Source organism: Harpia harpyja, chromosome 5, assembly GCF_026419915.1.
Source record: "Harpia harpyja isolate bHarHar1 chromosome 5, bHarHar1 primary haplotype, whole genome shotgun sequence".
NCBI classification, from domain to species: Eukaryota; Metazoa; Chordata; class Aves; order Accipitriformes; family Accipitridae; genus Harpia; species Harpia harpyja.
The window spans coordinates 66,368,720-66,393,469 of NC_068944.1; the positions used below are offsets into that span (position 1 = coordinate 66,368,720).

General features: G+C 45.2%; 1 protein-coding gene across 2 annotated transcripts in view; it reads left to right on the forward strand.

The window, feature by feature from the left end:
- ZHX2 (zinc fingers and homeoboxes 2) overlaps nt 1–24,750 on the forward strand; it is a 77,636-nt gene that overhangs the window by 10,650 nt on the left and 42,236 nt on the right. The window contains exon 1 of one of the 2 annotated variants that reach the window (XM_052787211.1): nt 22,485–22,496. The exons of the other annotated variant lie outside the window; for it this stretch is intronic. The gene's annotated coding sequence lies outside the window, so the exon portion shown is untranslated. Of the gene's footprint in view, nt 1–22,484; nt 22,497–24,750 lie in introns of those variants that run through there. 2 annotated transcript variants of the gene reach the window in all.

Sequence of the window (24,750 nt, forward strand, 5' to 3'; positions counted from 1 at the left end):
AGGAGGAGGAAAAATGTCAAGAATCTTACTACTTTTTTTCCCCCTCTTTTTTTAAATGAAATGAGCAGCTAATAGGAAGCTGATTAAGAAACATTTGAGGTTGGGTAGCTTTTTTTGGTCATTAAACTTTTTTTTTACTTGTCTGCGGTTTTAAAATACCTGTTCTTAAATTATGTAAAATAGATGGTATGAGGGTGAGGAACAGCCCAATGCATATCTGTGTTTGGCAGCATTCTTCATATGTGAAGTTTCATCCTTAATGTAATTTAAATAGTTCAAGGTATTAAAGTCTTTAAATCAAAGTTTATAACGACTTTAAGATTCTCCCCACTTAAAGCATGAAGGAATGTTACATGCTATGGGTTTTAAAAGGAAGCACTGTACATTCATTGCTAATTATGTACTTTATTACAAAGTCCAAGTAGTGATTTTTTTTCCCAAGGCATGTTTGGCAAATGATAGTTTTTAATCAAATTACAGAATAAAATAGTTACTTGAAATTTAACATAAACTTATTTTATAGGTCTTAATACAGTGATGATCTATTAAGGTCACCTTTGATCTGCATTGAAAGTAAGCAGGCAGAGTCTTGTTTGAAGGCAAGCAAAGCTAAGGACCGGTTTTGTTAAAAACTAAAAGAGGATCACCCCAGGAGGTGCTTGTTGGAAGCCCACTGTTAAGGTGAGAGTAGGGTGTTGATAGAGAAGTTTTTTGTCTCTTCAGTGAATACCTGCAGATAGATTAGGCAAATCATAGTTAATTATTTAACAAAGGGCCCAAAGCTGCAGTCGCCTTTGACTCCTGCACTACTTAACACCTCTGGTTTGGAGGGTGGAATTAAGACTGTAACTTTGAAATTAAGCTTTTCTTTTCCTTTTCTTCTTCCCAATGAATGCAAGGCTCTTGACTGCCAGCTCTGAGCATCACAGCCTGAACAGAAGAAGTGCAAACTTTTGCACTCTGTGCTAAGGACACTTACATAAAAGGGAGATACTCAGATTGCATCCAAACCCCACTCAGTTCATGAGCTTGCTGTTGAAGAAGATGGGTCTGTGCTGTCCCTATCCACCTAGGGGTCTTCGGGGAGTCTTTCTGCTACCAATCCTTGCTTTTTGTGCAGACCCATATCAGTTGGTTGAGCAGAAAAAGCTTCATCTGTGACAAGCCAGATGTGATGTGAGCTGAAATCCAGGAGACTAATTATTCCTGGGGCCAGCGGGACTGACGCAAACTGCTTTCCAGCACATTTGACTCGTGAGATTGAATTCCTGCGCGCACTGGGAGAGGGGTCAGACTAACCCCCCTCTCCACTTCATGGCACCAGTGATGGGGATTTCTCCTCTGCACCCTGTCTGTTTTCATGAGACCGGTAGGAAGCTACTGTCTTCAAGATTTTCACCTCTGTCAAATGTGACAGACGTTAGCCAACAAATTTAAAAAAATGTAGTGCTGAGATTGATAGACCCACATACAAATGAACGTGGAGGCAGCTGGAAACCAACCTCACAAATCCCTTAAAAATCAGTGACACTGCCAGGGATAAAAAGAAGGAAATGGAGTTTGGCAGTGTCCAAACTTTTACCCAGTTCTTCTCGCCATCCCCCTTTCGTTTTGCCCCTGCCTGGGCTGTAGGGCTGGAGTTGCTCCCGGCAGCCTGGCTGGCAGGCAGCAGCTGTGTGGTGCCCTTCCTTGGTAAAGCTCCCAGCAAGTGGAATTACCAAAAGGTGACGTGCTTTCCCGGCTGCAGACAAGGCGATGTCGGTTCAGAGGTATGAAAGAGTAAGTATAGCAAAAATACCTTTTCACCAGAGTCCTTGCTGCATGCAAGGCTGACATCACAGGAGCTGTTCTTTGAAGTTAGCTGCCTAATTCTATTGTGAATTTGGTTTTCAAGGTACAGCTTTGAACAAGCAGCTGAGACCTTTAAAAGGCCCAAACCCTTACTCTTTTTGTCGGCATTTTTACATATGTACGACTACAGGGTGCACACACGCTCCTGCACACATGCATTGTGTGGTCCTAGCTGGATAAGTGTTTGGGACATTGAACTTACTTATGTTTAAGTAAGATGCAGCACTGAGGCCTTTTCACTCCCACAGATGTGCCCAGAGCATCAGGACAGTTGGTTCGGACGCTTTGCAGCAGTCACCATCCCTGCTGGGTGACAGCAGCAGGGCAGGGCGGTCAGGTGTGGTTCTGCTGGAGGTCCTGTGATCAGGTCCTGGGTCTTGCTGTGATGGGGAGGATTTGAGAAGAGGATCAAGCCATTCCTTCGCATTATCACATTGTAGTGAATGGGCAAACACTGCTGTTCTCATCTTGCTGTTACCTCTGAGATCACCAGCAGCTGCTTCATTAACTATTAATGGCCTGCTCATTAATGCTGTAAAAGGCTAGGACCAATCTTGCAAATTTTCTGGACTCTTTCCCTGAAATATTTATGACTTGCTCGCTGTGCAAAAGGGCAAGAGCAACAGCAGAGAACATGCCTCCAAGTTTTGTTGAGCATTATTAAAGAGCTCATGAATATGAAGAAGCTGGCAGCTTCTCTCTTTTGGCTTTCTGAGCTTGCGTGGCACATCAGGATGTAGGGGTTGAGCGGGCAGGTGGTTTCTGGAGCATCAGTGGCTCAGTTGGTCCGTTGGTGAGCCGTTACTCCAGACAACCCCCTGTAACACATCAGATTCATAACCAGACTAACCTAGTCTAGTGTCTGGTCTTCTGCCTTCTTAGGAGAGTCTTGGCTGCTTTACTGATGATCTGTAGTTCCTGTAGTGCTTTCCTTTGCATCATGCTCTACGAGCACCAAGGTGTAAATGATACCTCCAGGGAGGTTTTATTACTCTTGTTTAACAGATGGGAAACTGAGGCACAAAAGTTGAACAATTTGCCTGGAGCCAAGCAGTGGGAAGCCAGCAGAGGATGGAAATGGTTTTGCCCAAAACTGTAATGCTGCTTTTGATTTAAGTCTGGTTAGTGTGAAAGAGGGGGACACTCAGCAACCCTCATCTGAAGCCATTGCTACAAGTTGTTCCCATCCCATCCCAAACAGAGCTCCTACATGATCACAGAGAGGAGCTCTGAGTAGTGCTTTCCCTGGGAAGATGCCAGTTGTTTTAGCTCCCTCCGGTACCAAGAAGCAGCAGAGAAGCTGTTTTTCCCTTCCATCCAGATTTTGGAGATAAAATTGTGTTCTTCCCATCACTTACATCTACCAGCAATGAAGAGTCTGTCCACTAAATCCCAACTGCAGCTCGGCTGGTGGTGCACCAGGCAGATTAAAATCTATATTTCTTTTCCACAGCCATCTGCAGAGCAAACATTAGTGTAAATACACGTGGGAGGCTTTTTTTGGTAAAGTAGGGGGATATGCTTTAAAGAGAACAGGTCTGACTCCAGGAGTGAGGACTGGTCGGTACAAAGTTTAATGTCTTTTCCATATGCAGCTAGAGTTTAGAGTAAAAAGGCTTCTGTGTGTTTGGAAGATGCAGGGTGTATCAGGAATGACCAGCCTTTAATACTGTTTGAGCTTCTGGGCTTGTGGGTAGCGCTGGAGTGGAGCTAGGCGGCAAAATAGATCCGTATCAGAAGCATTCCCTGGTATAACTTTTTCATTATTATTTCTTACAGAGTGTGAATATTTTATCCCACATTATGTCAAATTACAAGGCATGTTTGGTTTCTCTCCTGGAGCTATTCCTTTTAGTTGATGGAGCAAAATTACGGTGGATCCAGGGTAGAATTTTAAAGTCCCGTCCTTCACCAAAGCAGTGTTTAAGGGTTTATCTTAACAGCTTAATTTCATACTGCTAGGACAAGGTGAAGAGCCTGCTCGGGTAGCCTGGTGGTAGCCAGAACTTAGTGGTAGAACATGGTCATATTGTGCCCTGTATGACTGCAGCAGGCCCTGGTGGGACTCCGTTGTCACATTCATCTCCAGGAATATCACGGCAGCATGCTGAATGTCATCTGGTTTTGCTCTCAAAACTAGCATAAGTAAGTGTCTTTGGGGAAGACTTCTGGGACTCTGCTGCTGCAAGAATAGCGTCCAGATATTGAGCGACTCTTGTCACTCTTCATTGAAGCAATTCCTCCAAAAGCTAGAAAATGGATAGATGCAGGAATCAAGTCCCTGTCCCTTGGCTGGTGCAGCTCTTCCAGAGGCAGCTGCAGTGGAGGCTGCAGAGCAGATAGTCCTTATTTTTTTAGTTATCAATGGTGCCATTATGTCTCCATCTGTAGAGCTACTCTCTTCCTCGTGGAAGATCTGCCCCCTCATCCCAGCAAGGGCATGAAGCTCCACCTAAGTTTTGGGAGCCCTTTCCTCACTTCTTCCTTGGTTGTTAGGAGGAGTCTGCCCAAAACAGACCCTGTTCCTCCTCTCTGAGTTTGGGGTTGAATCACAGGTGAGGGATGTTGCAAAATCTCTGTTCCTGAGCAGAGGGAAGACCAGTGTAATTCAAAATGTTGGAGGCTGTGTCTCATTTTTGCCAAAGGCACCAATGATCAAGAATTGATGGTGTGAGATCACAGCGATCATTAACATTTTCAGTAAGTAGAAACTTACTGTATCCTACAAAATAACTGGAAGAAGGAGGGGTTCTCTGTAGAAACATCAACTTTTGGTTCTTGGTGTCATAACATGAACTAAAAGAGCTGCTGGCAGCAGAGGAATTCCAGATGTGTCTTCTGCATGCCACTCAGCTGTGGGTTATGTTTCCAAGGAAGAAGCGTGTCAGTTCACTCTTGGGCAGATTCCTGATTTCAACACTTTCAGACTGAGGACTGGACCGTGCTTTGGAGAGTGCTGCAACTTGTTATTCATTTTCCTTTTCTGCCAATGTACTCATGTCTTGTCAAGATAAAAATGATTGCTCACATTTATGAATAGTGGTTTCTAAAGTCTAGCCTTTAAAGTGATGTCTTGGCATCTAAGTAATCAATGCGGTACCAGTAGTTCACTGGGACTTGTGGGTCTCCAGCATTTTTGGTAGAAACCAACTGTTCATTAGTTATATCTGTGTTTGCCTTGTGGTCTCAGGTGGGGTAGTGGGGTACCCAGGTTTGGAAGTGTTAGCTTACATTTTCATGTGCGTTTAGATTGGTAGGTACTCCAGCCAGCAGCCACTTTGGTTCACGGTAAATTCTGACTCAGGAAAATGTTATCTAAGCCTAAAATTAAGAGGAAGAAAGGGCAAAACCAGCATTGTAGTTCATGGGTAGAAATGGGGAACAGGTCAGCCAGCCAAATAAAATGGCTCCTGGTTGACTCTGGAATGAAGCTGTCCTGCAAGACCTGCTAAACTTGGCCTTTTCAGAAGAGTTTAATCGTCCTTTGAGATGTGTTAGTTTCTCGTTTTTGCCACTGATGCTGTTTATGTATTGTGCTTGCCTTGGCTTAAGGAGTGCATATTCACCTTGCAACTGCCATGCTCACGTAGTTGAGTGCTTCTGCACTAATGTGACGTGATGGGGCCCAAAACAGCGCTCATCTAGAATTTGCGTATCAATGAAAACTGTCCTGTCGGGCTTTTTATAAAAACCACTTGTTTCACAGCATCGGCGTCATGACTCTTACTTGAGAGCATCCGATGGTCTCCACCGCCAGTGGACTGAGCAGCTCTGTGTGGAAAGGCACAAAGGCTGAATTTTGTATCACAATGCGGGTTGTAACGTATGCTGGGAAGTTAGCTCGCATCTTGTCTTCTTCTGAAAATAGCTTGGGGTTAAGCCATGCCTACACTACAGACTTCTGCCAGCAAAGCTGTACTGGCCAAAAAGCGTGGAGAGGTGTGATTCCTGAGTGACATGGCCATGGCCCCTGAGGCACAGCGTGTGTACGCTGGGGAAGCCACCCATTCTCCAGCCTGCGAGGGACTCATGCTGGGTTCTTGTAGACCAGGGCTTTGCTGTGATAGCCCTGTCTGCCCTGTAGCGTTTTGACAAGATTATGTGGGTGTTCATCTGCTGCTGGAGTGCTTCTGGGGTCTTGGTTCCTGTAAATTTTTAAAGGCGTGTTTTCAGATCCTCCTCAGTAAAATGGAGGTGAAAGGCGCATTATAACATTTGTAGGTCCTCTCTCATCGTCCTTCTTTGTGGGGTGGTTCTGGTCTTCCTGCTGCGCTCTGGAGCGGGGCACAGCAGCTGTTATTCTAGCTATGTGCCATCTAATGCTGGATAATGTTGCAAGATCCAAAAATAAAAAGTGGGAAAATACGCAGACAGAGGAAACAAGGCACAACTTTACCTTTTGGGCAGAGTAACCCCCTTCCCTCTTCCTAGCACAACTTCGTCCCCTGAGTCTTGAAAGATGGGTAACTTTTGGGTTTTTACCATGTACTCTCTCTTTCCACACTGAGTTTTAATCCTTGGCTTCCTTCAAGACCTTATGTTGTTACACTGCTACTACAGGTCTTTTGGTGAAATACTGCTCCTGTCTTCCTCCCCAGCCTTTTAGAGTTTCTTTGCTCAAGAACACCTCAAGGTCATCCCCAGCCTCGTTGGAGAAGCAGAGAAGAGAGTGGTTTATCGGTGCTTATTTGATCCCATCTCTCTTAAAATTAAAGCACCTGGTATCTGCTTGCATATTTTCCATCCCAGTATTTGTGATACAGAAAAGTTTTGTTAAAAGAGTTAGGTGTGGAAGCACTGAGGAATAAAAATGGTTTACACAAGGTCACGTGGAGAATTCAAACCTCCTCTCCCATAGCCTGGCTGGGACCATACCCTCTTCCCTCTCCTTTTCCTCTGGTGCACCCGTGTGCCTGGGTTATGAGTTGCTACCTGAATAGCTTGGCTTCTCAGTACAGTGTAGGACACACCAATTTCTGAGCAGGTACCTAAGGATGTGCCAGCTGAGTGCCACAGATGGCAAAGGCCACGTCAGACCTGCAAGTCTCTTATTTATCTGTCTGCTTGTATGTTTAAAGTTACTTACTGCCTTTGGCAAAACTAGTGCAATCATTTGGTCTATTGGAATTGCCCAGTTAAGTCTCAGATCAGATCAAAGTCTATTGAGATGTGATTATCAAGAAGAAAGCATCAAGATTGCCAGCTTGGCCTCCGTGAAGAATGTGGGTTCTGACTTGAAACAAATACATGGCAAAGCTGTGATTTCAGCTTGGTTTTCTCCCAGAATAAGAATGGGAAGTGTCTCATCTTTTGTAACAGTCTTCACCCCCCACCCCCTCAGTGAAACTTGGCGTTTTTTCTTCCTGCAAAGGGGACCCAGAAAATTATTTTGCTAGAGCAGGGTCCAGTCAAGATGCAAACACGCTACAGAGGAGCTGAGCCTGAAATGTTACTTCTCTCCAGCAAGTTTCCTATATATATATATATGTGCCAGTTCGCTTCATAGCCACGGAGATCAGGGATGCCCAGCTTCCCGGGGCATGAAGCTCTCATGTATAGCCTGTTCCAACAGATCACAGGAGATGGGACCTCAGTATAATGTTCTTAATTATGTCTCCATTCCCGGTTCCCCCTCTTCCACGCTCTCCTTGCAGCTAGGAACTCACTGTTACTGTAGTAATTCACACCGGCGTCCCAAGGTTCAAAAAGAACACTTGCTACTTTTACCTGTTTTTTGGGGGGTTTTTTGGAAGCAAAATGCTAAAGACAAATAAACAAGTCAATAAACAAAGCATTTAAATGAATGTGCAGTCATTATAACTGGTATCAGGGCAAAGGAATGCAAACTGGCCAGTCTGTGGCTTGATGCCTTTAGCTCCTGTCCCTCTGTTTTGTTTTTAATTTTGAGCACAGGAAGGGGCCAGTATATGACCATATGCTTACAAAATGCTGGTTACACATGTCTTGCAAACAATGTTGTCACAGTAATGATATGTCATGTATGTGTCATGTTCGGTCACGCTGTGAATGTAGCTGTGTGACTCCAAACCTTACTGCATTTCCTTCTCCTGTTCTTTGTCACCAGTAATAACAATTGTTTCCAGCCAACTTCTGCATCCATTCTGAGTAAATTGGAAATGTGATTTCACTTCTTTCAGTGCCGGTGGGAAATTCATACCCTGGGAAATTTGCAAGGGTATTGCAGGAAAATGTTAAGCATGTGCTTAAGCATCATTGAAGTTGATCAAGTTAAGTGTGCTCTTAAGCCTTAGGAGCTATTGACTCTTTCCAAGCACTGGTCTTAGTATGGAGGGTTCTGAAAGAATGGAAATTGATCTTCACTTGCAAGGCCCTGAAGATGGAAACGCACTTCAGGGAAGGATTAATCAGAAGTTGATGCTGATATTGGTGTGAACGTTGTCTTGGTCATACCTTTTAATTTTCCAAAGATAAGATCCTTTCAGCATGATCTAAACATTCCTTCAGTTTTCAAAAATTAGGTTTTTTTTCTTCCCTTGTGATTTGTTTTCCCTTATTTTTCTTGTCATGTAATCGCCTTTGCAGTTTTAACAAGGTTTTGAAGTTAACACTACTTTGAGGCAATGATATGTAGGCCAAAGAGGTTCACACCTCTTTGGTGTGAGCGAGTTCTTATGATTTTGGGGGAGGGGGGTCTTGTGATGGGAATGTGGAGGAGCAGGGAATCAAGGCTCCTAGGTCCAGATTCAATCTCTGTGGCTTTCCCTCCTGTGAGCCTTTGGCAAATGAGAGATTAATGCAGACTCCATATAACCATCTTTAAAATAGATCTCCCTTGGGGAAAGTATGGATTAATTAACATTTCAGAGGCGCTTTGCGTTCCTTTGATAGGTGTTGCAGAAATGCAAAAGGTTTTTTTTTTCTTGCTAGACATAGGCTGTCTAAAGAATGGATTTTAATGATGTTGGTTTACCTCCTAAGAGCTCTTTTGCCAATGGAAGACTATTTAACTTCTTATGTATGTACCAATATGGTGGTTTACTGCCCATTTAAGCCAAGTAAAATACACAGCGTCTGGACCAAGACTGGATTTGGTACCTTCACATCATGAAAGCTCATGCTGATAATTTGCCAGTAGCCTCAGGGCTCTGATAGTAATTTGCCAGATGCTATACTGAACCTAATTTGCATCTGTATTTACATAAATGCTTTAATTAAAATTATACGCACCAACCTGAGATAGATGAGCAGCACTGCCTGCTATTTGTTTACATTCCCTGACAATAAAACCCTGCCTTGGCTGCTTCTTGCCAATTGTACGACTTGACAAGGCTGTTTGAGGTGTGGACTAGAAACTTGACAGATTTCTAGTTAGGCTCTGCTGCAAACTGAGGAGCAACCTTAAGCTTCCAGGACCAGATTCTGCCTTTATTTTAGCAGCAGAGGAGATTTGAGCATCTTGATTCTAGGGGTCAAATTTGGTCCATGGATGCTCTAGATTTAGGGTAGTTTTGTGCAGTCAAGATCTATAGCTTCTTGCTGATGATGTCTGCTTTGTCACACATGCAAAATGTGAAACCCCACTGAGGACAGTAGAAAAACATTTCAAATACAGCTTCCATCAAGAATAAAATTTCTGAGCACTGTTCATCTTTGAATGGAGCATTGCAGAGCCCCTTGTAGGGCAAAGTGGTCTGAATAAAAGGGATTTCAGGGCCCAAGTGGGGTCCTGGTTGTTTCAGTGAGACATGTGAGAGGTCATGGCTGAGTTTGGATGAAGGCAGTAGACTCTGGCTGAGGTTTTTGCTTAGACCACACATTTAATCTGGAAAATGCAAGGATATAAATACAAATTAAATCCAAGCTGTGCAGTTTGCCTTTGGACAGTGGAGGCTGTTTTGGCTGATATTGCCATGCTGCTTCCCAGTTATTCAGAAGTTGTCATAAGGTCTCACAAAGGAAGGAAATCGAGTGGCAAAGTTATGACCGATTTCACAGACCACTTTGAAGATACATGAAAGACAGGCTAAAGAGAGCCGTAACGGCCCTGCCTGGATTTGGAGGGTTGCTAAGCTTTATTTGAACGTGTTTACTTAACTTGCTCTATACGAGATACTTCAAAGCCGCTGTTTCCCTCATTGGGAGGTTGTATATATGTTGGGAGTTGGACTAGATGACCTTTAAAGGTCCCTTCCAGCCCAAACTGTTCTATGGTTCTGTATAAATGTGAGCATTACCAGTTGCTTTCGCTGGTGACCTCTGACTATATTTGCCCGTAGTTATTTCTGAATCCAGTTTGACAGTCCATTCAGGTTCAGCATATTCGTACATTAACCCGTTTGCCTGATAGCTGTGACGAAGAGGATAAACTGCCCCGCGTATTATAACCTGCTGTGGGACGGGTGGCCAAAACCCATTTATTGAAGTCCATACGCAAGAGCACAAGCACAAAAGCATCTATGTTTGTTGCAAAGTGGCCTAAATATTTAAATTAGCAAGTGTTAGTAAGCAGGCTGAAGCACACGTCTGAGGGTGTGGGGTGAGTGACAGTACAGGGTGACCCAGTGGCAATGGGAGCCGGAGCCTACCCTGCTCCCCCGAGCACTGCAGTGCCGGCAGCCCTCAGCCTGGTACAGAAATGGCAGCCACCGGCGATTGCAGGGGTGATACGCTGCCGGGGGCACCATCCGCCCAGCAGCTGGGGTCTGCCGGGGGGATCACAGCCGGGCAGCGCTTTGCAGTGCTGGGACATGGTGGTCTCAGTTGAGTAATGGGCACGACAAAGCCAGATTTGCAATCTTGCAAAGGCACAGCCTTAATTTAAACTGAAATGACATAAATAAATCCGAACTATCAGTCTTGCTCTACCTCTTCCATAATAAGAGGATGAAAACACTTCCCATACTAAATTCATTATGGCGGGTGTGTGCTCTGATACTTGACAGGAAGGTGGGGAAGGCAGCTGAAGGAAGGCAGCCCTCATTTCCCCCTGGTGTGAGGGAGAGGAGGGGAAGGTACTTGCTGGTTACTCAGTCCCGCTTTTTACGGTCACTAACAGGAGTGAGGAGGCCGGGCAGAGCTCAGCTCCTCTCCGCTAACGAAGCTTTTACAGCACGAGGGGAGCAGATGAAGGAGAGGGCCGGGGATGTGGCGCACAGGGTAAAAAAACCCTTTCCCCAGGGAAAGTGTCCTGTTAGGGTGGGATATGTGTTTGTGTTAAAGTCTGCTCTGCAGTTGCCTCCTCTGGCAGGGAGGTCCATCGGCCGGTTGTCCCTGCTCACCCCTCCATTTTCCCCTCTGCCGTCCGCACCACATCTCCCACCAAGGCCGGCACCGCAGCCCAGCCCCTGGGGAAGGAGCAGTATGGCGGCTGGTGGGCAGGAGCCCGGGAAGGTTGGGGTTTGCAACCCTACTTCAACGCTGAAACAGCCACTGGTTTGAATTTGGACCAACATCCAAGGTGTTGGTACGTCTGTTGGTACCAAGTTTGGTAATTCTGGCTATCCGAAGGTGATCTCTCGGTGTGTTTTGCGGTGGGAGAGCAAGCCAGGGAGGAGGTTCAGCGAGCAGCCCTGCATTTGGAGAAGGTTTCCTTCAAAAATCATCGTGTCTGTCTGATTTTAAAATTCACCGCTAATGCTTTAAGTGTAGCAAGTGCTGTAAGCCAGCCTTTAATCAGCCTGTGCGTATTTTAAGAATTGTGCCAACTGTTGCTGCCTCAGAGATACCTGGAGATTTGGTCGAGAGAAGCCTGGCCTAGTTTTTTGGGGTTGCTAGCAATGCGTTTTCATTTCCCTATTGAACGTGAGCCTCTCCAGTCTTACTTTTCAAGGCATTTTCCTCAAAAGGTTGCAAACCTCCAAGCAACCAGTTAATGCGTGAGGGAAGAGAGAAGTCGGGGTGTAATTTAGCAATAATTCTTGCAAATAGAAGTATATTAAGAACTGCAGTTCAGCCGTGGATGGAGTTCGGCATGGTGGGGTGCTGGAAGGAGAGTCGCCCTTAGGCGAGGGGACCTCCAGCCCTGCCGCGGTGAGGGCATCTCACTTGTCTGCGGCTCTTTGGTTATAGGTGTGCAACGCTGGAGGCAGCATCCAGCAGGCTCTTGCAGGACTGGCACGGTGTCCCTAATGAAGACGAGTCTTAACTGAGTAAAATCGTGGCGAGAAAATGTTGGGGTTTAATCATTTGCATATCAGAAATCGTTAAGCTGTTAGGCTGGGGGAGTTGTTTCTGTTACACAACTGGTGTGGTGTAAATGATTACTTATCTTTCCATCCCAGCTCTCCAGACTGGGAAAATGGAATATAAAAAGGCTGAGGGATCTGTCCTGACCATTCTCTGGATCTTGAGCATGCCAGATGGGTATCCCAGAGCAGGAAAGAAATGCTCGGCTTAGACCCTTCTCAAGCTCTGTCTTGGAAGCATGTGTGCAAATGGCCCCGCTCACTGTGTGCACGGGTCCCTGTGAAATGAGGTCTTGCCAAAGCAGGCACCACTCTTGGGCAATGTGTTGTTATTCCCAGCATCGCACCACCAAAATATGCACAAAAGCATCTCCCAGAAGTAAAAGGACTCCATCCTGGAAAAGCACTTTAGAACCAGTTCATTAGCTCTTTATTTTCACGAAAAGTTAATTAGAATTCCCAACTACTTTATATATTTTTTTCTGCTGTCATCTGGAGTTGCAAGCAAATTTTCCGAGTTGTTGTTGTGGTTTAACCCCAGCCAGGAACTAAGCACCACACAGCCGCTCACTTACTTCCCTGCCCTATCCAGTGGGATGGGGAAAAAATCAGGAAAAGAAGTAAAACTCATGGTTAAGATAATAACAGTTTAATAGAACAGAAAAGAAGAAACTAATAATGATAATGGTAACATTAATAAAATGACAACAGTAATAATAAAAGGATTGGAATATACAAGTGATGCACAATGCAATTGCTCACCACCCGCCAATAGACACCCAGTTAGTCCTCGAGCAGCGATCCCCCCACCCACACTCCCCCCAGTTGATATACTGGGCGTGACATCACGTGATATGGAATATCCCTTTGGCCACTTTGGGTCAGCTGCCCTGGCTGTGTCCCCTCCCAACTTCTTGTGCCCCTCCAGCCTTCTTGCTGGCTGGGCATGAGAAGCTGAAAAATCCTTGACTTAAGACTAAACATTACTTAGCAATAACTGAAAACATCAGTGTTATCAACATTTTTCTCATACCTAACTCAAAACCACAGCACTATACCAGCTACTAGGAAGACAATTAACTCTATCCCAGCTGAAACCAGGACAGTCGTTCCTACTACAAACTGTCATGTGTTGGTAGGCATCCTCCTAGAAGTGTCCTTTCTCCATTTCCCACCTGTGTGTACAGATGAAGTTGATATGAGACCTTCAAGATGTCTGCAGCAAGTCACCACCTCCTAAACCAGGATCCAGCCTTTTGTCACCTGAGGCCAGTTCTTATTTATTATTTCTATTTCACAGTGCCTCAAGACACACATTGGGGTTGATGAAAGGACATAAAGCAAAGCTAGAGGTGGTGCCAAATAGTTCATAACCATGGAGGAAAACTTGGCAGAGGGGCAGAGAAAGGAAGGGATGAATTCATGGTAAAATGTGTGTGTGAGTGTTTTTAATGTGTTTGTCTCACGTTAGCTTTCCTAGATGTTGTCAGCTAAGCTTTGTGCACCTAACAGCAAAGACATTAAATAGTATTTAATAAGAACAGAAGCAGTATGGAAAGGGGGCATTTACTGAATTTAGAAATCAATCCAGATGCGCTTTCACTGTTAGTTGGACTTTATTATAAAAAAAAAATCTACCTTTTTGATTTGGAGTCACCCAGCAAAACTAATCCTTGGCTCAGACGGATGTTTGACTTAAGTTCTGATGTTCTCTTTTTCTTCTTTTTAAACTAAAAAAACCTTAGCTTTAAAAAAATGATATGGTATTTGCAGAATCAATAGAAAAGCTGACCTAGATAAAAGTGCGCAAAAATTGGTTTCATGCCCTAGAACTTTTCCTGCATGCTTTTTGATGCAATGTATCTGATCCTTCAAAAAGGAGGTAACATACAGTGATCTCAGCAGCTTTGAAGAATTGTTCTGGAAGAATAATAAGGAGCACTGGAGAAAGGGGTGTGCACGTGTACCTTTTTTTTCCCCCTCATTAAATATATTGTGAGATGGAAGAAATTAGTGTCATGTTGCTGGTTATGTGGAAGGGTAGGATAAATTTTGTGTGAAATCTGGTTTTGTCTGATTTTTAAAGGGTGAAAGTGCATTTCTCCTGAACAGCACTTCACAGTAGGATGTGAATTGCACTTTATCTTCCTTGGTTCAGACCTGCTCCTAGTGGAGTGAGTGGCAAAGGTGTATCCAAATAGTAGCAGGATTCGCTCTCGGAAATGTAATTATGCCCTGGATCCTGAATCAGGTAGAAAGCTGTAAAATGCATCTGCTGCTACAGATGCATTCCAGTATAAGTAGAATCCAAATCTTAATTTGATTCAAATACAGCACTTAGATCTGCAGGAATCAGACATTCAGTGTCTGAACCTGTATTGCTTTGGCTTCCAAAAACATCCCAGCCTGTTCAGGGCTGTGGACCCAGAGGCGTAACAAATCAGCGTTCAATGCAGGCATCGCCACAGTGAAGGTGATAAATTGATAGGACAGATTTGTGGGACCGCGAGACTGGCAGGCTGTAGGGAGAAAGTTTCGTTCCATCCCTTTGTATTCTCTGCCTTAAAAAAAACCAAACTTAAAATCTAGCCAGAGGGGAAGGATGGGCCCAAAGTTACTGATTCTTAACAGAATAAGCAGACACAGTGCCCAGGCTGTGCTGGCTATCCCCAGGATAGGGAGAAAAGGCCACAAAAGCAGCTGCTTCATGGGGATTTCCACAAGCCTTTGCAGTCCTCGGGGTCGGATGCTGTTTTTCAGTGCTCGGTGTATGCAGACTTTCCCTTTTCAGCTGCATGTTTGTGGGCCATCGACACTGGAGTGCGGGGGGGGACCAAAGTGCCAGTGCTGGGGCTGTGCGGCCAGGGAGCAAGTGCAGCAGGCAGGCACGTGCCCTGGGTGATGCTTGCCTCAAATGGGCAGCTCCAGGCGTTTGCAGTGAGGAGAGCAGCTGAAGCTCAGCACCGAGCAAGACCATATAGCAACATGTAGGGGACTCCGGGCAACCTTTCCTACAGTCTCTTTGTGGCTCCTTGATTACTTGTAGCTGAAAATAGGTCGCCTGGCACGAATGTAGGGGCTGCTGACCCAGGTGCATCTCACTTAACTTTCCAGATGTAGACACATGGACATTCTTCCTGAAAATAAGAGACTGAATAACACCTAATGGTGCTGGTCTTCACGAATGAATGAAGCACAAACACAATTATTTGAAAGGAACGAAGTGATTTCTTGCTTTATATTTACACCCTGTGCTCATTTCATTTCTTGTACCACTTTTGCACTGACGGCTGCTGTGTTTGGCAGGAATTTGCAAACACGACGGTGCTTAAAGCCAAAAGTAGGAATGGTCTAAACAGCCGGAAAAGGGAAACCCCTTCCTCTTGTATTTATTTTCGTAACAGCAAAATGTAGTCACTGGCTGGTCTCAATCAGTCTTTTTTTTGTTGTTTTTCCAAGGTTTGGGGTTTTTTTTCTTTTCAGCTTGGGGGTTGAGGGAAACAAAAGAGGGAATGAATTAAGAGCAGGAGAAAAGAGTGTCTGCTGTTGGGCTGTGTCATGTGGTGAGGAAATCAGGCTGAAACTGGAGAGACCAGGCCAATCCTAACAGCAGTACTGAGAGGCTTTAAATTGTGTCACTCTGACAGCAGATCTAAGCGGTGAAAATAGCTAGTGATGTTTCTGGCTGCAGTCTAGGTTAAATAGCATTGTGAACACGTGAAGTTGTGATGATGGGCTGCTGCTCACATCACTTGCCCTACCTGCCTGCATGATACTTCTTATAGGCAGTCTTGAATGATGACCCCCATCCTTTCCAAATTGGCACATGCGTTTAGACCACGGGGACTGACGTGGGTTAGCATGTTTTTGTATTGTGTTCACTTTGGTTCTCTCTCTGTTGGTGTTTTCCTCTATACTGTGGCTGTTGCGATGAGCTTGGGTATTTGGGGGGGGGAGAGGAAGGAGCATGTGATTCTTGGCTGTGTCCCCTGTGTACAACGTACACCACGTCTCTTCAGCAAACCTGTGTGATGACACCTCGATGGATCTGAACACAGGAACTGCAACGCTACAGGCTTGGGGAAGAGTGGCTGGAAAGCTGCCTGGCAGAAAAAGACCTGGGGGTGTTGGCCAATAGCTGGCTGAATATGAGCCAGCAGTGTGCCCAGGTGGCCAAGAAGGCCAATGGCATCCTGGCCTGTATCAGAAATAGTGTGGCCAGCAGGACTAGGGAAGTGATCGTCCCTTGTACTCGGCAGCGGTGAGGCCACACCTTGAGTACGGTGTTCAGTTGTCGGCCCCTCGCTACAAGAAAGACATTGAGGTGCTGCATCCAAAGAAGGGCAACAAAGCTGGTGAAGAAGGTTCTAGCACACAAGTCTTATGAGGAGTGGCTGAGGGAACTGGGGTTGTTTAGCCTGGAGAAAAGGAGGCTGAGGGGAGACCTTATCGCTCTCTACAACTACCTGAAAGGAGGTTGTAGCGAGGTGGGGGTCGGTCTCTTCTCCCAAGTAACAACCAATAGCACAAGAGGAAACGGACTCAAGTTGTGCCAGGGGAGGTTTAGATTGGATATTGGGAAAAATTTCTTCACTGAAAGGGTTGTCAAGCATTGGAACAGGCTGGCCAGGGAAGCGGTTGAGTCACCATCCCTGGAGGTATTTAAAAGACATGTAGATGTGGCTCTTAGGGACATGGTTTAGCGGTGGACTTGGCAGTGTTAGGTTTATGGTTGGACTCAATGATCTTAAAGGTCTTCTCCAATCTAAGTAATTCTATGATTCTATGATTCTATGGCTGGACATCCCATGGTGTTGAAAATTAATTAGCAGATGAACAGTCCACAGCTCGGTTGTTTAAAAATAAATAAAAGTTATTGCTGTATGTATGTTGGGCAGCAAAAGCATCCTACAACAGTGCTACTGTAGCAACTGCTGTGTTGGAAAACAGTTATCAATCATGGTTCTGGCAGAGGAGGGTCTGACAACTGTTTTCCAACACATTTATTACTATGGGCAAGTAGGTAACTAACCAGGGGGTGACAGTCTGAAATGCAAGGTTTAAGAGGAATAATGTGAAAATAGTTTAACTCTGCTAAAAGCCAAATAAATTAATGATGAACTTTCTGTTGGCCAGAACCCTACAGGACATCACGCTCTCTCTGGTTGAATTTTCTTACGCGATCAAGCGTTCTTCTCGTTGCTTTAAAGCCCTTGCTGCCAATTTAAAATAGTATACGAGACTGAGATTTCTCACCCTTCAAGAAAACACTTTGATTTGTTGAAGGAAGCTGGGAACAGTTAAGGAGATAGGAAAGAAAGTAATATACCTTTCTCTGTGCTGGCATCCGCAGCTGGGGGATGTGTTGAAAAGTAAATATAATCTGCTTTGAGTGGTGCTTTCCCATTCTCTTTCATTTTGGTTCAGTGCTGTGGTTCCCAATGAACTAGACTTAACGACAGAAAGCGAGGTGCAGAAAGGCTGTACAACCTCAGCGAAGATGCGTGGGATCATCCCCCTGTGCTGGGGCTGTGGGGGTTAATGTTGTTGTTTGTTTGCATATTTTTTAAGAAAGCGCTGAGATGAGAAGTGGCAGAGAGTTGCTGTCCATCTGTCTGTCCAGCGCCAGGGAGGCCAGGCCAGGACCCTTGCCAGCCCCTGCCTCACCTTGCAGCTGAGGCCAAGCGTGGCTGCTGCTAGCAGCCAAACCATGTCTTCTTAGCGGCTTCAGGTAAAACTATGGATGGGCATGTCTTGGCACTGAGCAGCCTGCAGCCGAGGGCTCGGAGCAGTCCCCTGGGAGTGGCAGTTGGGCAGAAGTGGCCTCAGTGGTTCCCCGGGCTGCCTGGCTCAGCCATCCGCTGCCCCAGAACATGACTCGTGCTTCTCCCTGGATATAAGATCAGTTTCATCCTGATAGAGAGCACGTTTTCCGAAATCTTCTAAAGCTCTAAGAAAGGGGGAATAGTTTCTGTGACAGTGCTGCAATAACAGTGTAAATCTGCCTAAACCTATGAAACTTTTTCCTTTAATTTTTTTTTTCCAAGACAGCTTATTTGCTTTTTGCTCTTATTTACACTTATTTTGCTGTTATTTGCTCTTTGCTTATTTTTATGCTTCTGAATATTTCCAAAAGCAGCTGGTGACATTAAGAAGGCATTGCAAAGAGGGGTTTGGTCCATTGCTGTAGTTTATAGAAGTTTTCCTGGGGGAAGCAAAGGTTGGAGAGCCGCAGCATGCTGCAGCCTTGGAGTGACTCCCTGGGACAGCTTCTGCTCACAGGTACCTGCAAATGGTGCAGCATGGATTAAGACCTCATGCAAGCAGTTGTCACACTGCTGAGGTGGAGAAGACAACCCTTGGCAGGAGCCTTCTACTCTGTTTTCCAGGTCAGCACCAGTGATTTTACTGGGGAGCGCTGGGGCTGCTGGCAGCAGCTACTGTGGGGTGGAAATATCTGTCTCCACTTCTGCTTTGTTCAAAAGGCTGGAGAAAGGCGGCTCAGTGCCGAGTGGGGTAGGGGTAAGACTGCTGGGGCTGGAGAGGTGTGGGGGATATCCTCGGGCCTCTCCAAGCATCGCTGTCCACACGGTGTGCGTGTGCTTATGCAGAGACCTCAGAGCACTTTGGGTTTTTTTAATGGCTTTTTCACTGTGTATTTAGGTATTTGATGGAGACTCTGGATTGTGTTTTATGCATTTGTCTAGGGATGGGGGCAGGGATAGGTTAATTTTGTTAGCTTTGTAAAAAGGTGTTGAAGTGAAGGATGCTCATGAGCATGTTACTCCCTTGTGTTGAAGTCTGCCAGGTTTGGTGATGTTTAATGAGGACCAGCCCAGCAGCTGGGAGCTGTTGGGGCTCTCGGGATCCGTCGGGATAACTGGATTTTCAGCTTGTGGAGACAGACGACTTTCAGGAATGCTTGTATCTGCTAATCATGCTGTAATAACAGTCTGCAATCTACAGGCTGCAAACCCCCCATTTCCAACACAGCTGTGCATATTTAATTCGATAGAAGGCATTTCTAGTCTAGTGTTAGAAGTAATTCAGATCGCTAAGGTGGTAATTTTGATCATGGTAGCTTTTAGGGAAATCTAGGTATAAGCTAGAGTGAAAAGTTAATAAATGCCTAGTATGGTACAAATGCCAGGGGGTGAGGCACGGGGACATGGCGGGTGGCTGCCAGTGCCCCAGCCTGCACCCCAGCCTCTCTGTATTCCTGCCTCGCTGAGCCAGCAGCGGAGGAAAGCAGCATCCCAGGGCTCGTTAGCTTGATGAAGAAAGTTTGCCCTGACTTATTGCCTGTGCCACCAAATTTTGGGTGTTGGGGCAGGAGAGCCATGGGGATGGGTCACCAGCAGTGCCGGAGGGGAAGCACCAAAGCCTCATGGGGCTGCGGAGGGTTGGCACCACCTTCTCCACAGCGATGCTTTTGGCTGACCGCAGGGTTTAAACCACCAAGTTGGCACCTTTCAGGAAAAGAGGTCAGGAGGAGTTTGGGTTTTATTTTTCTTCATCTCGAGCGCAGCTGGGGAAAGCAAGTGCTTTCAGGGCTCCCAACTCCATTTCTCTCTGTAAAATGTTCTTTTGCAAAATTGATCGTTTCCGTAGGTTGAGAGAGTCTCAAAGGAACTTTTCTGTCAAGCATCTAAAAAGTATCGTTATTTCTCTTCCCTGCCCTAACAGCAGCTCGAGATTTACATTTTAGCTCACTAAGGATATCTTGACAATCTGGTTTTTGCAAGAAATTGCATGGTGAACAAAGCAAACTAACCCCATTTTCAGATGGTTAGTGCTGTAGTGTTTGGGTTGCAGAAACCGTGTGGAGTGCTGGTGTTTATCAAGTTACATACTTTAAAGAAGTATTTTAAAAATCTTTTTGTTTATTTTGTTTTGCCATGAGTTGTTACTTTTTTTGGAAAGCAGCTAGAACAATGAAGCAGCTGGTGGCTGAGTCCCCTGCTCAGTGTGCAGAGAATGAAGGATGGCTGGGGTAGCTGGAGTTACCATCTGCGTGCTGCGGGCTACGTAGACACACACAGAGGCAATTCCTGTGAACCAGGAGGTGTGTGGTAGCTCATAAACCACTGTCACCTGTTTTGTACATGTACTCACCGGGCGTACACTGCGTGTGAGCCAGCAGATACAGATCTCCCCGGCTCTTGTCCGTGACTCTGCAGGTGTTTATGTGGCACAGCTCATGTAGGTGAGGACAAGACACCTGCGTGAATGCCCTCCTGTGGAGTGGGGAGGTCTGGTCTAAATTCGCCTGACCCTGGAGTTGTGATGCATTTCAGCGAAGTGATGCTTTCATGCCAAGGAAAGCTGCTTCCCCTGCCTTGAGCTGGCTTGGAGTGAGCATGCCCCCATGGGAGGCTACTCAAGAGCTGCCCATGCAGGGATGCTCAGGACGAACAAACTCGGGCAAGAGTTTTATTTTCATTAGTAATTACCTACCTGTTGCAAAAATTTGATGTTTCTGTATGAAACATGGTTGTGACTCCTTCATTTCACTGTTGCCTAACTCCAGGCTTTCAAAAGCAGTAGCAGATCTCCCAGAACCATGAAATTGTTTAAAAGATCTGAAGTATGTATGTATATATATGTATATACATATATTACCAGCTTGTTTCTGAGCTGTTATATTAAATCCAAATCATATTCTTGTAGCCATAAGGGGTAGAAACTTTTTGCATACTTTCTGAAGAGGATTGCGCAGTACAAGTATAACGGCAGGGGACTGGATTTAATAACCCTGGAGATTTCTTCCTGCTTTACGTTTCCAAAAGCAGGGATCCTCGCAGAAACTTCACCAGCTGGGTCTTTAAGAAAAGCACCAAAAATTGTGAGGTTCATTATACAGTCCTAAGAAGCGACAGCACCATACATATGTATTTATTTTAATTAAGTTTCTAAGCAGAGGTTGGAGATCAGGGGAAAGACAGGGCTGTGTTGCACTGTAGGTGATTGTGTTGTTCTTTAGAAGTGTTTTATTCATAGGGGTGGTTTTGGTCCTGTTGGCAAGATGTAGGGTCAGTTTTGCATGTTGGACAGCACTGAAAAGGCAGGATTTCAGACAGCGGTTTCGGTATAATGTAACTGGACTAAGCCCATTAAATACAGAAACAGCTTGGCCCCAGGCTTGCAGCCTGTGATGCGAGAATGGAGGATTTGACCCAAAAGAGGGAGGAAGGGCAGCAGAAGGTGGCCTGCTGAGTCTGAAAAGGGGTGGAGGTGTAAATAGCACAAAATCTGCAGCTATCCCGTATGTTTATTTCTCTTCTACAATTCAGTGAAACTAGCATTTTTTTGCCTTACTCTGAGATGGAGCAAAGCAAGAAGCAGCTTCCCTTTTATCTATGAATAAACATGCAGCTTTTTCTATTCTAAGCTCTTAAAAAATGGTTTTGGTTGTGTAACAGCTCTTGGCCTCCCAGCTCCTCCAGTAGCCATGATGCTCTTTCAGGAAATCAACTCGTATCTTCCTTTGAAAAGACCCCAAAAAATATCTTCCTAACCTGCTGGGAAGGAGCAAAAGACTCCGAGTGATTTCTTTCGGGTTTGCCAGCTGACCTTCCTCTGGCCAGATAACAAGAGCCTGAAGTTTCAAACTCAAATACTTCAGCTTGAGCTGAAAATGCAGGTTGTGCTCTTGGTGCTGCTGAAGAAATCAATAAGCTTCTGCCTCTTTTCTTGAGGTACTAGCAGGGTGTTTTGCTGCATATATTTCTTTTACTCAGAGCGGTCCTATGACCATTTATTTTCTCTTTACCTACTCTTTCCAGACCTGCAGGCACGGTGTTTCTCAGGTGTGTATACAGCTGCTGCCAAAGGGGAAATTTTTTATATCAGTTCTGCTGTTGCAGCTGCTGAAGCTAAACCTTCGTCTCCCATTTCTGTAGGAGAAAAAAAAAGCAAAAATGAGGAAAGTCAACTTTAGCTTTGGGACACAGCAGGTGAGTCCCTTTAAGGAGGAGAAGGGCAATTTTGATGGCATTTTGTCGAAGTTCCCGGTAGCCAAACAGAGCTTCTTCTGGTACGTGTCTGCTGCAGCAGATGTTTTGTGGGTATTTCCAGTCCGAACTGCAGCGGTGGTGTCTTAGGACATCAGTGTGTGAGTGCTCTCCACTGTCTGCTTGGCCTAAGAAATGTGGATGTTTTTTTCCCCAAGAGGCCCCCAAGGTTCGTTGTGTTACTGTAACAGGGCTGGAGGATCAAATCAGATCTTTCAAATTTTGCTTCTGTCAGTGGTGGTCAGTGGAAAAGGGAATTGCTGCAATTCCTGTCAGTCGGCATTCCCGGGTGCTTGGCAAAAAACCTAAATTGCCAGTCAGAGAGTGGAAGGGATGGCTGCTATTTTCTCCTCTTTTTTTTTTCCCCTGACTGACATAGCTTTTTCCTCTTTTGTAGGTATCAGAAGTTCTACTTGCCTTCAGAGAGGTATAAGTACTGAGATTCCCAGGATGTAAGCACAGTGCTGTGAGTAGCTTTCTTTTTTTCTATTTTCCTTTAAATGAGAAGCCTAAGCTTGCTCAAACAGAAGGAAGATTTTTAAATTTTTTTTTTAAAAAGGCACTTTAAGAAATGTTTACAGCAAGCAAATCCCGTCTTTTGGAACCACTTGTGTGCCTTTGGCACCTCTTTGCAACCCACAAAATAAAGTCAGCATTGTATTACCACATAGGCTGAATAATTATCTCGCTGCAGATACGAACCACATGAATGCATTTAACTGAGAATATGGTCAGCAGAATAGACCATTAGCACCATCTGAAGCTTGTTTGTTGTTTCCAAGCTTTACCAGCCATTGAAAGACAAAATCTTGCTGGAGAGTTGAGGCGAGGCGTTCCTTGGGAAGAAAGCCTGCATCTTTTGAAAGAGAAGAGCACAGATTGGCTGTGAGGTTGTTTTTGTGTGTGCGCACAGCACCCCAGCCCTGTCATCAAAACAGAAAACTATCCAATATTTAGCTCTTCCCTGATGTGATAAAATAGCTTTGGAGGAACTTTTACACCACAGGAGACACCTGCATGCTTGGCTCCCGCCCTTGCTCCAAAGCAGCTCGGCCAGGAGCTTTTTTATGTGTATATATATTAAATATATATAAGTATATGTTTAAGGAGCAGCTGCACTATGGCCTTTTCTGGTGCATTGCTAAAGGGTCTGGGCTGTGATTTCACAGCAGCTGTGGCTGGTTTGCAGCTCTCAAGGTGGACCAGCTGGGGCTGCACTAGACCGACCTCAGCAAACCCTAGCTGGAGCCTCTGGCCATGTGTCTGGCACGGCGTAGGCTCCTGTGGCAGCTCCTCTGGACTGGTGCAAGGCTGGATAACAGGGCTAAAATTTGGACTGGGGGTTTGAATGCCATTGCTCTGGGCTTCACTGCTTTTCTGTAAGTAAATTTTCCTTAGCAGAGGGGTTGAACAAGTTGGGGGTTTTTTTGAGGTTTTTAAAATCAGACCAACTCCCATCCCATTTTTACCATGTTCTCTGGTGATGGAAATCTATGGTTACTTAGAAATCAGCAGAGTTTTGTTTCCATTTTTATTTCAGTGGCTTACAGCCTGTTTTCTGTTACAGCAACACAAATCTATTTGGGCTAGAGCAGAATAAAATCCCAAATTGAAATCAGCATGAAAAAAGAGCGAGCTGTGTTTTGTTAACAGGAGAGAAATGGAGTCCCTCAGTCTTTGGTAAAGATGTGGTAAAAATTCCTTAATAAATACCTAATGAGCATTCAGAAACTGGTAAGCAAAAAAATTGAATAGGGAATCCTACTTTCAGCCTTTTGTGAAGGATACTGGCAATGAGTGCAGTTACTGGGAGAAAAGGGATGTGAAATTATGACTATGTTTTGTGTATTGATCTTCCCTCAATAAGGTCCATAGTTTGTATTCTCCCTTTGAATCGCAAATGTTTTCTCCTAACTCCTTGGTGTTTAAACTGTCACACAATGAGACCTGCTGATCGAGCTGTGGGGTGTGTTGGGGTTTTTTTCAGTCACTTACAAAGCATTGCACAGGATGGGCTCTGGCCTCTTTTTTTTACATTTGTGTTGGCTCCAGAGTGATGGGAAGAGTAGATGCTGATTTAGGTGAAGAAAACTCAGCAGAAAGATGCCACATGTACATATTGTGTCTCTGAAAGTACATCCATAGGCTAGAAATGTTCTTCGCTCATCTCAAAAGCAAAGTTTGCTTGTTTTTCTGTCAAGTAGGCAGTGTTGAAATTTGGGAAGCATTTCTGAGGTCCTAATGCACCCCCGCCGTGGTTGCTTCCACAAAAGGAATAAACGAGGGGACCTGCTCCTGCTCTTCAAAGGTGGACTGCTAGTCCCAGGTAGATGTTGTCTGTGTTGTTAAGTCAAAGTGAAGCAGTGATGCTGAGGGCGGCACGCAGTCTGTGGGTGCCTCTGATATATCATAGCTGTGTTAAGAGGGTGAGAGAGAAAACAAGAGCAGGCTGTTTGGAAGCTGCCCAGGTAACTTGTGTATGGACTCAGATGGCTCTGAAATTATTGCAGCGAGATGTAGTTGTTGCTCAGCAGTGAAAGGAGACTGTAAATTCCCATTCACCTGTCTCCTACCACTCTGGCTGTGTGACAGAAGCCCAAGTGAAGAACTGGGGAGCGCGAGATGGCTGCAGTGGGACAACGCCATCCAAGAAACTATGTCCTGCTCAGAAGCTCTGGGAGAAACCAGAGCTGGAAGAGCTCAGTTCCTATACATACCCT